This window comes from Molossus molossus, unplaced genomic scaffold (genome assembly GCF_014108415.1).
Source record: "Molossus molossus isolate mMolMol1 unplaced genomic scaffold, mMolMol1.p scaffold_m16_p_6, whole genome shotgun sequence".
Classification (NCBI taxonomy): domain Eukaryota; kingdom Metazoa; phylum Chordata; class Mammalia; order Chiroptera; family Molossidae; genus Molossus; species Molossus molossus.
The window spans coordinates 74,779,651-74,793,309 of record NW_023425399.1 but is presented as its reverse complement, the minus strand read 5'-3'; positions in this window follow the sequence as shown (position 1 = coordinate 74,793,309).

Genomic DNA, 13,659 nt, shown 5'->3' with positions numbered 1-13,659 from the left:
CATCCTGGTAGGATTGTGGAGGCATGAGAGGAGGGCTGGGAGCCCACAGATGGCAGCGGCCTTAGCTGTGAGCAATGCCCTTGGGGTTACAATTACAAATGGCTCCATAGTGCAGAGCTGGGACAGACACTAAAATAACCACAGCCACTCACCTTGGGCTCCAGCAGAGGGAGGGCGGACTAGACAGGAACTGTGTGGAGACACTCGAGATTTGGAGGGGGCTCAGAGTTTTTGCTGAGTTGCGGCCACACAGGACAGTGGCCATCTTGCTCTTTCCTAGAGCTCTGGGGAGAGGCGGTGGCCACTCCTCAGAGATTCAACCCCACTGGGTGGGCCATTGAAATGCAAATTGAGGCTTATTAACAACCAGCATCTGCCCCACCCTTGGGAGATCCCCTTACACTGAACACCTGAGGGAGTTTTTCATTCAAACGAAAACCGAAGGCTCTTCAAGTAACCAATACTGATAGCCTCCAGGCAAAAAGCTGGAAGATAACAGAACCATTTCTGGGCTTGCAACTCTGCCCAGGAAAGTAAGACTTGACAGTAGTGTTTAATGTGGGTCCTCCCTTGCTCATCCAAACCCAGGAGAGGAAGCCACAAACAGCAGAACACCAACACCCACAGGGAAAATTTGGCAGGCGCCCTGGCCAGTTTGGCTCAGTGGTTAGAGCGTCAGCCTGCAGTCCGGAGAGACCCGGATTTGGTTCCCACTAAGGGCACGTACTTCGGTTGCAGTTTGTCCCCGGCCCTGGTTGCTCATGTGGGTGGCAGCCACTTGATGTGTCTCTTCACGTCAATGTTTCTCTCTCTCTCTCTCCCTTCCTCTTTCTCCCTCCCACTTTATCTGTACAAAAAATGGAAAAATATTCTCGGGTGAAGATTAAAAAAAAAAAAAAAATTGGCAGGCTCCAAAGCCCACTGTGATAGCCAAAATGGTGAAACAAAGAAACAAATGCCAAATGAAAGAACAAGAGTCCTCTACCAAAGATGAGATAAATGAGCAGTAAAGCAGTTAACAGAGCTAGAATTCAGAGCCCTGATCTTGAGGAAGCTCAACAGCATGAGTAAGGACATCAACACCATGAGTTAAGACATATAGAAATGTTGAAAATCAATGAATTGGAAATTAAAAACCACAAAGAAGAAATGACGAATGATATATCAGAAATAAAGAAAATTGAAAGGTCTAAACAGCAGAGTAGAGGACGCTGAGGACCGAATCAGTGAATTAGAAGACAGGGTAGAAAAAATCAATCAGACAACCAAAAGGAAAACACAATTAAAAGACAGGAACACAGTTTAAGAGAACTGTGGGACAACTGGAAATATAATAATATTTGCATCATAGGAGTCCCTGAAGAAGAAGAAAATGAGCAAGGGTTAGAAAATATATTTGAAGAAATAGTGACAGAAAACTTCCCTAATTTGGTGAAGGAAGAAGGCATTCAAGTTCAAGAAGCACAGAGAGCCCCAAGTAGGAAGACCCCAAACAGGCCCACACCAAGACACATAGTCATTAAAATGCCAAAAATTAAAGACAAATAGAGAATCCTAAAAGCAGCAAGAGATAAACAACAGGTTACCTACAAAGGATACCCAATAAGGATCTCAGATGACTTCTCAACAGAAACACTACAGGCCAGAAGGGAATGGCATGAAGTAATCAAGGTCATGAAAAACAAGGATCTGAATCCAAGACTACTCTATCCAGCTAGGCTATCATTCAAAACAGAAGGTCAAATAAAAAGCTTCCCAGACCAAAAAAAAAAAAAAGGCTAAGGGCAGTTTGGCTCAGCGGTTAGAGCGTCGGCCTGCGGTCCAGAGAGACCCGAGTTCAGTTCCCGCTAAGGGCACGTACTTCGGTTGCAGTTTGTCCCCGGCCCTGGTTGGTCGTGCGGGTGGCAGCCACTCGATGTGTCCCTTCACATTGATGTTTCTCTCTCTCTCTCTCTCCCTCCCACTCTATCTGTACAAAAAATGGAAAAATATCCTCAGGTGAGGATTAAAAAAATAAATAAAAAAATTTTAAAAAGGCTAAGGGAATACATTAGCACCAAACCAGCACTGGAAGAAATGTTAAAAGGACTGCTGTACAGTGATACCTCGGTTCTCGAACGCCTTGGTATTCGACCAAATCGGTATTCGACCAGGAGATTCGAGAAACTTTTGTCTTGGAATCCGAACAAATATTTGGAACTCGAACTTCCGAGATGAGCCGAGTTGAGCCGAATGGCGTTCATTCGGCCCAGCGCGCCTTGCTTGCGTCATCAGTGTGAGTGCAGAGAGAGAGTCACACTTTGTGGAGAGAGTCACGCTTTACACTGAATTTAACCCTTAGACATACTGTACACTTTTATTTCTTGTTGAGACTTATGTTTTTCTACATATTATATACAAATTAGGCCAGTAAATAGGCATTTTCTGGGGCTTGGAACGAATTAATCCAGTTTCCATTATTTCCTATTGGGTTTCATTGCTTCGGTTCTCGAACAATTTGGTTCTCGACCGTCCTCCTGGAACGAATTATGTTCGAGAACCGAGGTATCACTGTAATTAGTAGAAAAAATAGGAAGAAAAATACAACCACACTAAACAAAAATGGCAATAAATAAGTACATATCAATAATCACCTTAAATGTAAATGGGTTGAATGCTCCCATAAAAAGACACAGAGTAGCTGATTGGATAAGAAAGCATGACTCACATATATGTTATTTACAAGAGACCCACCTCACAACAAAAGACTGACACAGGTTGAAAGTGAAGGCATGGAAAAAATCTTCCAAGCAAATGGAAAGCAGAAAAAAGCTGGGGTAGCAACACTCATATCTGATAAAATAGATTTCAAAATGAAGGCCATAACTAGAGACAAAGAAGGCCACTATGTAATATTGAAAGCATCTATCTAATGGGAAGATATAACCTTGGTAATCATATATGCACCCAATATAGGAGCACCAAAATATATTAAAAATCTTCTGGAGGACTTCAAAGGAGAAATTGACAGCAATACAATCATAGCAGGGGACTTCAGCACCCTGCTGACATCACTGGATAGATCCTCTAGACAAAAAATTAGCAAGGAAACAGAGACTCTAAATGAAGCACTAGACCAAATGGATATAATAGATATACACAGAGAATTACACCCTAAAACTGCAGAATTTACATTCTTCTCAAATGCACATGAGACATTTTCAAAGACAGACCACATGTTAGGACACAAACTAAATCTCTACAAGTTCAAGAAGATTGAAATCATATCAAGCATCTTCTCAGATCACAATGGCATGAAACTAGAAATCAATTGCAACAAGAACATGCAAAGACATTTGAAAACATGGAGGCTAAATAGCATGTTATTAAACAATGAATGGGTTACTGAGGAGATTAAGGAAGAAATTAAAAGCTTTCTGGAAACCAATGAAAATGAACACACAACAACACAAAATCTATGGGATGCAACAAAAGCAGTTCTGAGAGAGAAGTTCATAGCACTACAGGCCTACCTCAAGAAACAAGAAAAATTTCTAATAGACTATCTAACCTCACAACTTAAAGAACTAGAAAGCAAACAAAAAGAAAACCCCAGAGCAAGTGGAAGGAAGGAAATAGTAAAGATCAGAGCAGAAATAAATGACATAGAGACCGAAAAACAAAACAATTCAAAGGATCAAGGAAACAAAGAACTGTTTTTTCGAAAAGATAAACAAGATTGATGGACCCTTAGCTAGACTCACCAAAAAAAAAAAATAGAGAGAGAACCCAAATACTCAAAATCAGAAATGAAAGAGAAGTAACAACTGACACCACAGAAATACAAAAGATCGTTAACAACTACTATGAACAACAACAAATTCAACAATCTAAGCAAAATAGACAAATTTCCAGAAACATACAGTCTCCCAAAACTGGACTGGGAAGAGATAGAAAACTTGAACAGACCAATAATAACAAAGGAAATTGAAGAAGTAATCAAGACTCTCCCAGCAAACAAAAGCCCAGGCCCAGACAGCTTCATGGGGGTGTTTTACTGAACATTCAAAGAAGAACTAACACCCATTCTCCTCAAACTATTTCAAAAAATTCTAGAAGAAGGAAGACTTCCAAACTCATTTTATGAGGCCAGCATAATTCTAATCCCAAAAACAGAAAAAGACACTACAAAGAAAGAATACTACAGGCCAATATTTCTGATGAACATAGACACCAAAATCCTGAACAAAAACCACATGATCATATCAATAGACGCTGAAAAAGCATTTGACAAAATCCAGCATCCATTTCTGATAAAAACACTCAGCAATGTGGGAATAGAGGGATCATATCTCGACATAATAAAGGCCATATATGAAAGACCTACAGCCAACATCATACTCAATGGGCAGAAACTAAAAACATTTTCCTTAAGAACAGGAACAAGACAGGGATGTCCACTCTCGCCACAATTTTTTAACATAGTACTGGAAGTCTTAGCCACAGCAATTAGACGTGAAGAAAAAATAAAAGGGATCCAAATTGGAAAGGAGGAACTGAAATTGTCATTATTTGCAGATGACATGATATTATACATAGAAAACCCTAAAGACTCCAAAAATCTACTAGACTTAATAAATGAATTTGGCAAAGTAGCAGGATACAAAATTAACGTCAAGAAATCGACAGCATTCTTATACACCAATGATGAACTCACAGAAAGAGAAACTGAAAAAACAATCCCATTTACCATCGTGGCAAAAAAATTAAGATACCTAGGAATAAACTTAACCAAAGAAATAAAGGACCTATTTGCAGAAAACTACAGGACATTGAAAAAGAAACAGAGGAAGATATAAAAAAGTGGAAGCACATACCCTGTTCATGGATTAGAAGAATTAACATCATTAAAATGTTCATATTACGCAAAGCGATCTATAGATTCAATGCAATCCCCATCAAAATACCAACAATATATTTCACAGAACTAGAACAAATACTTCAAAAGTTCATATGGAACCAAAAAGACCCTGAATGGTCACAGAAATCTTGAAAAAAGAAGGACAAAGGTACGATCACAATACCGATATCAGGTTATACTACAAAGCTACTGTAATCAAAACAGCCTGGTACTGGCACAAGAACAAGCATATAGACCAGTGGAACAGAAGAGAGAACCCAGAAATTAACCCAAAATATTATGCTCAATTAATATTTGACAAAGGTGGCAAGAGCATACAGTGGAGTAAAGACAGCCTCTTTAATAAATGGGGTTGGGAAAATTGGACAGCTACATGCAAAAAAAATGAAACTAAACCATCAACTTACACCATACATAAGAATAAACTCAAAATGGATAAAAGACTTAAATGTGACCCATGAATCCATAAAAATCCTAGAAAAAAATGTAGGCAACAATATTCAGACATCATACGCAGCAGAATTTTCACTGATACATCACCTAAGGCAACAGAAACAAAGGAGAAAATGAACACATGGGACTACATCAAACTCAAAAGCTTCTGCACAGCAAAAGAAACAACCACCAAAATGGAAAGGCAACTCACTGTATGGGAGAGCATCATTGCCAATGATATATCAGATAAGAGGTTAATTTCCAAAATATATAGAGTACTCATACAACTCAACAAAAGGAAGACAAAGAACCCAATTAAAAAATGGGCAGAGGAGCTGAATAGCCACCTCTCCAAACAGGACATACAAATTGCCAAGAGTCATATGAAGAAACGCTCAACATCACTAATCATCAGAGAGATGCAAATTAAAACGACTATGAGGTAGCACCTCACACCTGTCAGAATGGCCGCCATCAACAAATCATCAAACAAGTGTTGGCGAGGGTGTGGAGAAAAGGGGACTCTGGTACACTGCTGGTGGGAATGCAGACTGGTGCAGCCACTATGGAAAACACTATGGTGTTACCTCAAAATATTAAAAATTAAACTTCCATTTGACCTAGTGATCCTACTTCTAGGAATATACCCCAAGAAGCCTGAAACACCAATCAGAATATATGTACCCCCAATTTTGTAGCAGCACTATTTACAATAGCTAAGATCTGGAAACAGCCCAAATGTCCATCAGTAGATGAATGGATAAAAAAGCAGTGGTACATATACACAATGGAGTATATTGCAGCTTTAAGAAAGAAAGATCTCTTATCCTTGGGGACGACATGGAGGGACCCGGAAAGTGTTATTCTAAGCGAAACAAGCCAAGCAGAAAAAGACAAATACCACATGATCTCACTTATTTGTGAAATATAATGATCATAACAGTCTGGGAATAGGGTAGACCCAGAGACAATGAAGTAGGGTACAGATTGACAACCCTCAGAAGAGGGGGTAGTAAGGGGAGGGAAGAGATAACCCACAGAACTTATATGCATGTATACACATAACCAAAGGACATGGACAACAAAACCGAGGACAGGGGGGGGGGGGGATGGGGAGGAGGGTGTCAATGGGGTAAAAAAGGAGAAACATCTGTAACAAAAAGAAATTTAAAAATATTTTTAAAAAAGTAAGAAGAAAAAAAAAAAAGTAAGAAGAAAAAATTTACTAGTCTGCTAAGCTGCCATAACAGAAAACCACAGACGGGTGTCTTGAACAATGGAAATTATTGTTTCCTAATTCTGGAGGCTAGAAGTCCAGAATCAAGTTGTCAACAGGGCTGTGAGGAGAAATCTATTCCAGGTCTCTCTCTTTGACTTAGAGATGGCTGTCTTCTCTCTGGGTCTTCACATCATTTTCTCTCTACATGTGTCTCTCTGTCCAAATTTCCCTGTTTTATAAGGACACCAGTAATACTGGGTTAGGAACCACTTTAATGGCCTTAGTTAAACTTGATTACCTCTGCAAAGACCCTATCTCTGTGTCTCACATTCTGAGATTTGGGGAGTTAGGACTTCAACATGTGAGTTCGGAAGGGACATAATTGAATACATAACAGGTATATGGATCTTTTTGTATTATTTCTTACAACTACATGGCAATCTATAATTATTTCAAAATAAAACATTTTAAAGAGTTAAAAAAGAAAAAAGATGGAAAGAATGCAAGTCATACAAAGTTTTCTTTGATTATGAAATAAGAGTAAAAGTCAATAACAGAAAAATCTTCAAATACTTGCAAATTAGGCAACATACTTCTATATAACCCTTTGATCAAAGAGAAAGTCTCAGGGAAGATGAAAATATATATTGAACTATATCATAATAAAAATACAGCATATCAAAATGTGTGGGATACAATTAAAGCAGTGCTTAGAGGGAAATTTATAGCATTAAATGCTTATATTAAATAAACTATGTTATATCTGAACTGTAGAGTGTCATCCAATGTAAAAATATTGAAGTTATAGAAAGAAATCTAGAATGTATTATAGATGTAAAGCAATAAAAAATTATATATAGCATTCTACCTTTGGTGAAAAAGAGGGAGACAGCCCTGGCCAGTTTGGCTCAGCGGTTAAAGTGTCGGCCTGTGGTCCAGAGAGACCCAAATTCAGTTCCCGCTAAGGGCACGTACCTCGGCCCTGGTTGGGTTGTGCAGGTGGCAGCCACTCGATGCTTCCCTTTCACATTGATGTTTCTCTCTCTCTCTTTCTCTCTCCTTCCCGCTCTATCTGAACAAAATATGTCCTTGAGGGAGGATTAAAAAAAAAAAGAGGGAGACAGAAAAACTTACATCTGCTTGTTTCTGCATAAACACTGGCAGGATATACAACAGACTAATTTAGGTGGTTATCTATATTGGTGGAGGAGCAGATAGGGCAGAACTAGGAGTAAGATTTTTCAATGTATACCTTGTTGCTTTACTTTTTTTTTTTTCTATCCTCACCCGAGGACATTTTTCCATTTTTTGTTCAGATAGAGTGGGAGGGAGGGAGAGGAAGAGAGAGAGAGAGAAACATCGACGTGAAAGGGACACATCAAGTGGCTGCCACCCACACGACCAACCAGGGCCGGGGAGAAATTGCAACCAAGGCATGTGCCCTTAGTGGGAATCGAACCCGGGTCTCTCTGAACCGCAGGCCGACGATCTAACCACTGAGCAACTGGCCAGGGCTGTTGCTTTACATTTTTAATTGAAGAGAACTATACATAACATAAAATTAATAATTTTAAAGTATACAACTTAGTGGCATTTAGTATAGTTGCAATATTGTGCAACCACCTACTTTTATCAAGTTCTAAAACATTTCATCACTCCAAAGAAAACCCTGTACCCATTAAACAGTCACTCCCCATTTCTCTTTGCCCTCAGACCCTGGTGACCACCAATCTGCTTCTATTTCTTTGGATTTACCTGTTCTGGATATTTTATCAATGGAACCATACAATGTTTGCTTTTTGTGTGTGTCTAGCTTCTTTCACTTAGCATAATGGTTTCAAGGTTCATCTATACTGTAGCATGTATCAGCACTTCATTCTTTTTTTTTTTTAACTAAATAATATTCAATTGTATGTATAAGTCACATTTTGTATATCCATTCATCTGTTGATGGACTTTTGGCTATTATAAATAATGCTGCTACAAACATTCATGTACATTAAGCGTCCGTGTGAGTCCCTGCTCTCCATCCTTTTGGGGGTACAACTAGGAGTGGCATTGCTGGGTCATAGGGCAACTCTATGTTTAACTTTTTCAGGAACCACAACACTGTTGTTTTCCATGGTGGCTGCACCATTTTACATTCCCACAGCAAGGTACCCAGGTTCCCATTTCTTCACATCCTCATCAATACTTGTTATTTTCCATTTTTTTAATTATAGCCATCCTAGTGTGGGTATAAAGTGGTATCTTTTTTTTAATCCTCACCTGAGGATATTTTTCCATTTATCTTCAGATAGAGTGGGAGGGAGAGAGAAAGAGAAAGAAACATTGATGTGAGCAAGACACATCGATTGGTTGCCTCCCTCCCGCACGACCCCAACCAGGGCCAGGGACAACAACCAAGGTACGTGCCCTTGACCAGAATCGAACCTGTGACTCTTTGGTCCATGGGCCAATGCTCTAACCATGGAGCTAAACTGGCCAGGGCTAAAGTGGTATCTTGTGTTTTTTATTTGCATTTCCCTAATGACTAATAATGTTGAGCATCTTTTCATGTGCTTATTAGCCATCTGCATATCTTCTTTGAACCCTATGAATATACTATCTATTAGAAACAAAAAATAAATAAATAAAGCAACTTTAAAAGGAAAAAAGAGTAAAGATTAGACAAGAGAATAAGAAACTAGACCATTGTGGTAAGCAGAATAATGGCCCCCAAAGATCTCCATATCCATATTCTAATTCCTGGAACCCGGGAATGTTACCTTACTTGGAAAAGGGGACTTGGAAAAGTGATTAGGTTAAGTATTCTAAAATGGGGGGATTATCCTGGATTATTGGGGTGGGCCTGATGTAATCACAAAGAATTTTATGAGAGTGAGGCAGGAGGTGAAAGTCAGAAAAGGAGATATGATGATGGAAAAAGAGATAAGGGAAAGACAGAGAGACTTAAAGATGCTACACTGTGGACTTGAAGGGAGAGGGAGAGGGCCATGAGCCACGGAATGCAGGCAGCTTCCAGAAGTGAAAAAGGACACAGATTCTCCCCTAGAGCCTCCAGAAGGAATGCAGCCCTGCCAACACATTGATGTTAAGACTCCGAACTTGAAGAATAAGATTATAAATGTATAGGATTATAAACTGGTTTATTTTAAGCCACTAAATGTGTGCTAATTTGTTACAGGAGCAATAGGAAACTAATATGACTACAAATGTCCTGCTCCCTCCAGAACAAAGTACTGCCTAGTAACCGTCTCATCAATACTTCACTCTCAGGAAACACAGGTGAGTCTCACATGTCTTCTAAATCCCTGACTGGAAAAGAAATTAAACACAGAAGGCAAAGTTGTGTTGTCCTGTGAGGTGTGAAAGATGTTGGCCAAGCAACCCAAGATCTTTCTCCTACACATCTCCAGAGGGAATACTGAGCTAAGTCTTGTTGGATAAATGTACATGACAGAAAGGACTTGAAAGTCTTGTAAAAAAAATCTTAGAGCGCATTACCCTTCACAGAGAATGAGCAAGATCTGTAGAAACCAAAGCCAATGGACTTCCTTTTTATCCCCACTGGTAGTGTTATTACCTTCAGGTGGCAGCTACAAGGCCAAGAAGTTTAAAAACTGCCCTCCCTACCCCTTTCCCAGAGCTCAGCTATAACTGGCAGCACCTGCACAGCCGCAGGTCATCCATCAGCTGAAATGTCTGCATGTGGTTTGCTTCATGTCCATCCTCTTTAAAAAAAAAAAAAATGCTTCAGATCTAATGTGTGTAATATGTTCATTTCTTGGAATTGGCCCACAGAGGGTAACTCCACGTGATAGAAGACTCAATAGCAGGTTGGATGGCAGGTCCAGCTAATGGTTTATAAATTTTTTCCAGCTCTCTCTACTTCAGATGGATAAGGATACCACAGTCACTATCACCACCTTCACAGAAAAGACAGCTTTGGATTTAGGCCAGTTATGACCTAAAAATCCACTTAAAACTCATTGAAGAAGCACTTGAAGAATGTGGATCTATGACTGGGGGATAGGCCTGAATAAAACAATGTAATATTTCTTATAACTCAAAAGACAATGGTTTCTATTTAAAGTTGGGGGGGGGGGGTGTTACTCAATATCGGCCCTAAGGAAACTTAATCTCCAGAATGTGGAATTTCATTATTGATAAGAATAACAATATTATTGGCACCTGCTGTAGTAATCCTATGGTTATTTTGCTAACATGAATTCCACCCCCTTCCAGGCACAATGTTTGGGAAGGATTTACCCACCACCAGCTCAAGGTGTGAGCCCTGATTGGTCAGAGCCAATCCTTTATTTCATCCCTCTTCCCGCAGTGATTGGTTCAGGGATAAGCGCCCAATGCAGACTTGAGCCAATCACACAAACTGGTCCAGCATATGATAGCACATGACCAAATATAGCTTCATTAGAAGGAAGCTCAGGACTTTTGATCTATGGTGGAAGGGAGACATTCTCTCTTTTTCACTTTGATGAGGAAGCATGCAGTCCTGCATAGTGAGGGTACCCATCTTACAAGAAGGAAGGAGGCCCTCTGAGATGAGGCCAACATCCTGAAGGACCTTGGTGACTTAATTGGGCAACTGGATTAAAACAACCCTGAAGCCCTCTGGGTATTCAGTGACATGAAGTAATAAATTCCTTGTTTTGTTTTTTAGATATAGCAGGAAGGAGAGAGGGGGTGGGGAGAGAGAGAAACATCGATGTGAGAGAGACATATCAAGTGGTCACCACCCGCACGACTCCAACCAGGGCCGGGGACAAACAGCTACCGAGGTATATGCCCTTAGCGGGAACCCAGCCCGGGACTCTCTGGTCCACAGGCCAATGCTCTCACCACTGAGCCAAACCGGCCAGGGCTAACCTCCCTTGTTATTTAAGCCAGTATTTGGTTGGTTTTTTCTGTTTACAGCTAATCAAATCTTAACTGATGCACCCACAATATGTCAGACACATTCAGTCTCAATCTTCACCATGGCCCAATGACGAATGTTTTATCATCCCTTGTTTACAGATGTCAGGTGTTCTAACTTCAAAATGCTGATAAGTGGTAGAACCAGAATGTGGTCTCAGATATGTCCATCCCTCAGTCCTCTGCTTTCCACTGTTCTGTTGGGAGAGTCTCCCCAGCACTACCCTCTGCAATAATTCAACAGATAAGCTCCAGGAGAAGTTGTTCCTATAGTTATACAAACTGCTGTATTTCGTATCAGCATCCTGTTTCAGTAGCTGGATATTTCTTACAAGTGTTGATGAATCACTGTAACAAATGGCAATTAATAAATTCCTCATTGCAAAGACACTGCAGAAAGATCTTAAAGAGTTCTTGTGGGCATTTTGGGCAGAATTTAACTCCAAGATCCCAAAAGTAACCTAAGTATGCATGTATCTAACCTTAAATATAAACCTGCTATATAAGAAGTCACTGAAAATTGTTTTGCCATTTGAAAGATGGGAGTTATTGGCATGAATCTACTTCAGATTCAGAAAGGTTTGTGAGTAGAATCAGATTTTGAGAAAAATAACTGGAATAGTAGCTAAGGACTCTCTCCTTTGCAAAACCAGACTCTGACATAGAGCTTCTCCCAATGGGGCTGATCTTTTCCCTGGATTGTTTAGCCAGAGTTCCCAATGGCAAAAAAGAAAAGTAAAACTCTCACTGCAAAATGCACACATGTATGTATAATTCCTTGAACAACATCCATGGGCTTTTGTTGTTGTTGTTGTTAATTCCTTTGATTTTTAGAGAGAGTGGAAGGGAGGGAGGGAGAGAGAAACATCCATGTGAGAGAGACACATAGATGGTTGCCTCCCATACCCAACCTAACTGGGGCTGGGGATCAAACCTGCAACCCAGGTATGTGTCCTTGACCAGGAATCAAACCCATGACCCTTCCATGCACTGTCTGACGCTCTAACCACTGAGACACACTGGCCAGGGCCCAAGGGGTTTTTCAGCCTTCATGGAAAGGAAAGGGCTTCAGGGGACGTCGATCCAAACCTAAGGTTTGCTGCTGAAGAACCCTACAACAGCCTGCTCCCAGCTTTTGCTTGGCCACCATGGGTAGAAGAAGCGCCATCTTTTATGATTCCCAACCCTATTTCAGACCTTTTATCTGGTCCAAAGTGCCCTGTCTATGTATCTCCTAAGAAATAGGCTTTGAAGTTTGACCCGAATTTAAATGACTGTTCTACCAGTTCCTCCTGGGTGACGCTGAGCAGTTGCTCAACCCCTGCAAGCTCCAGACTTGCAAAGCTATGAAAATGGAGGTGGTGCTTCCTACCTATGACCATTATAAGGTTTATAAAATACATTGTGTATAACATGCATGGCAACTATTCCTGGTGCAATGTGAGCCTCAAGAAGTGATGACTATTCTTTTTTTTTTCCAAATAGAGCGGGAGGGAGAGAGGGAGGAAATGAGAGCAACCTTGACGTGAGAGAGACACATCGAGTGGTTGCCACCCACAGGGCCCAAACCGGGGCCGGGGACAACTGCAACTGAGGTACATGCCCTTAGTGGGAACCGAACCGTGACTCTCTGGTCCATGGGCCAACACTCTAACCGCTGAGCCAAACCTGCCAGGGCATGACTAGTCTTAACTATCAGGGAGACCACTCCTGAGGCTATTGAGTAGGGTTGCCAGGTGTAGCAAATAAAAATACAAGAAACTCAATGAAATATGAATTGCAGATAAATAGCCAATAATTTGTTAGTATGAGTGTGTTTTGTGTAATATTTGGGACATACACTAAAATATTATTCATTGTTTATCTGAAATTCAAATGCCACAGGGTGTCTAGTACTTTATCTGGCAACCCCACTATTGAGCCAGTGGGATTATCAAGGTTGAAGTAAGGATGGGAGAATGGGGGAACAAATCCTGAGGTCAAGGAGGATATGGCAGGAAACCCACAAGCCACACAGAGACACCTGGAGGTACCTGTTGCCTGATGTGTTTATATCAGCCTTAGTTGCTTATATAGACACCCAGTCGTATGGAGAAGTCCATAACTCACAATGGTTCACTTCCTCTCCCTTTAAAGATTTTTATTCTTGTAAAACATGAAGCTTAAT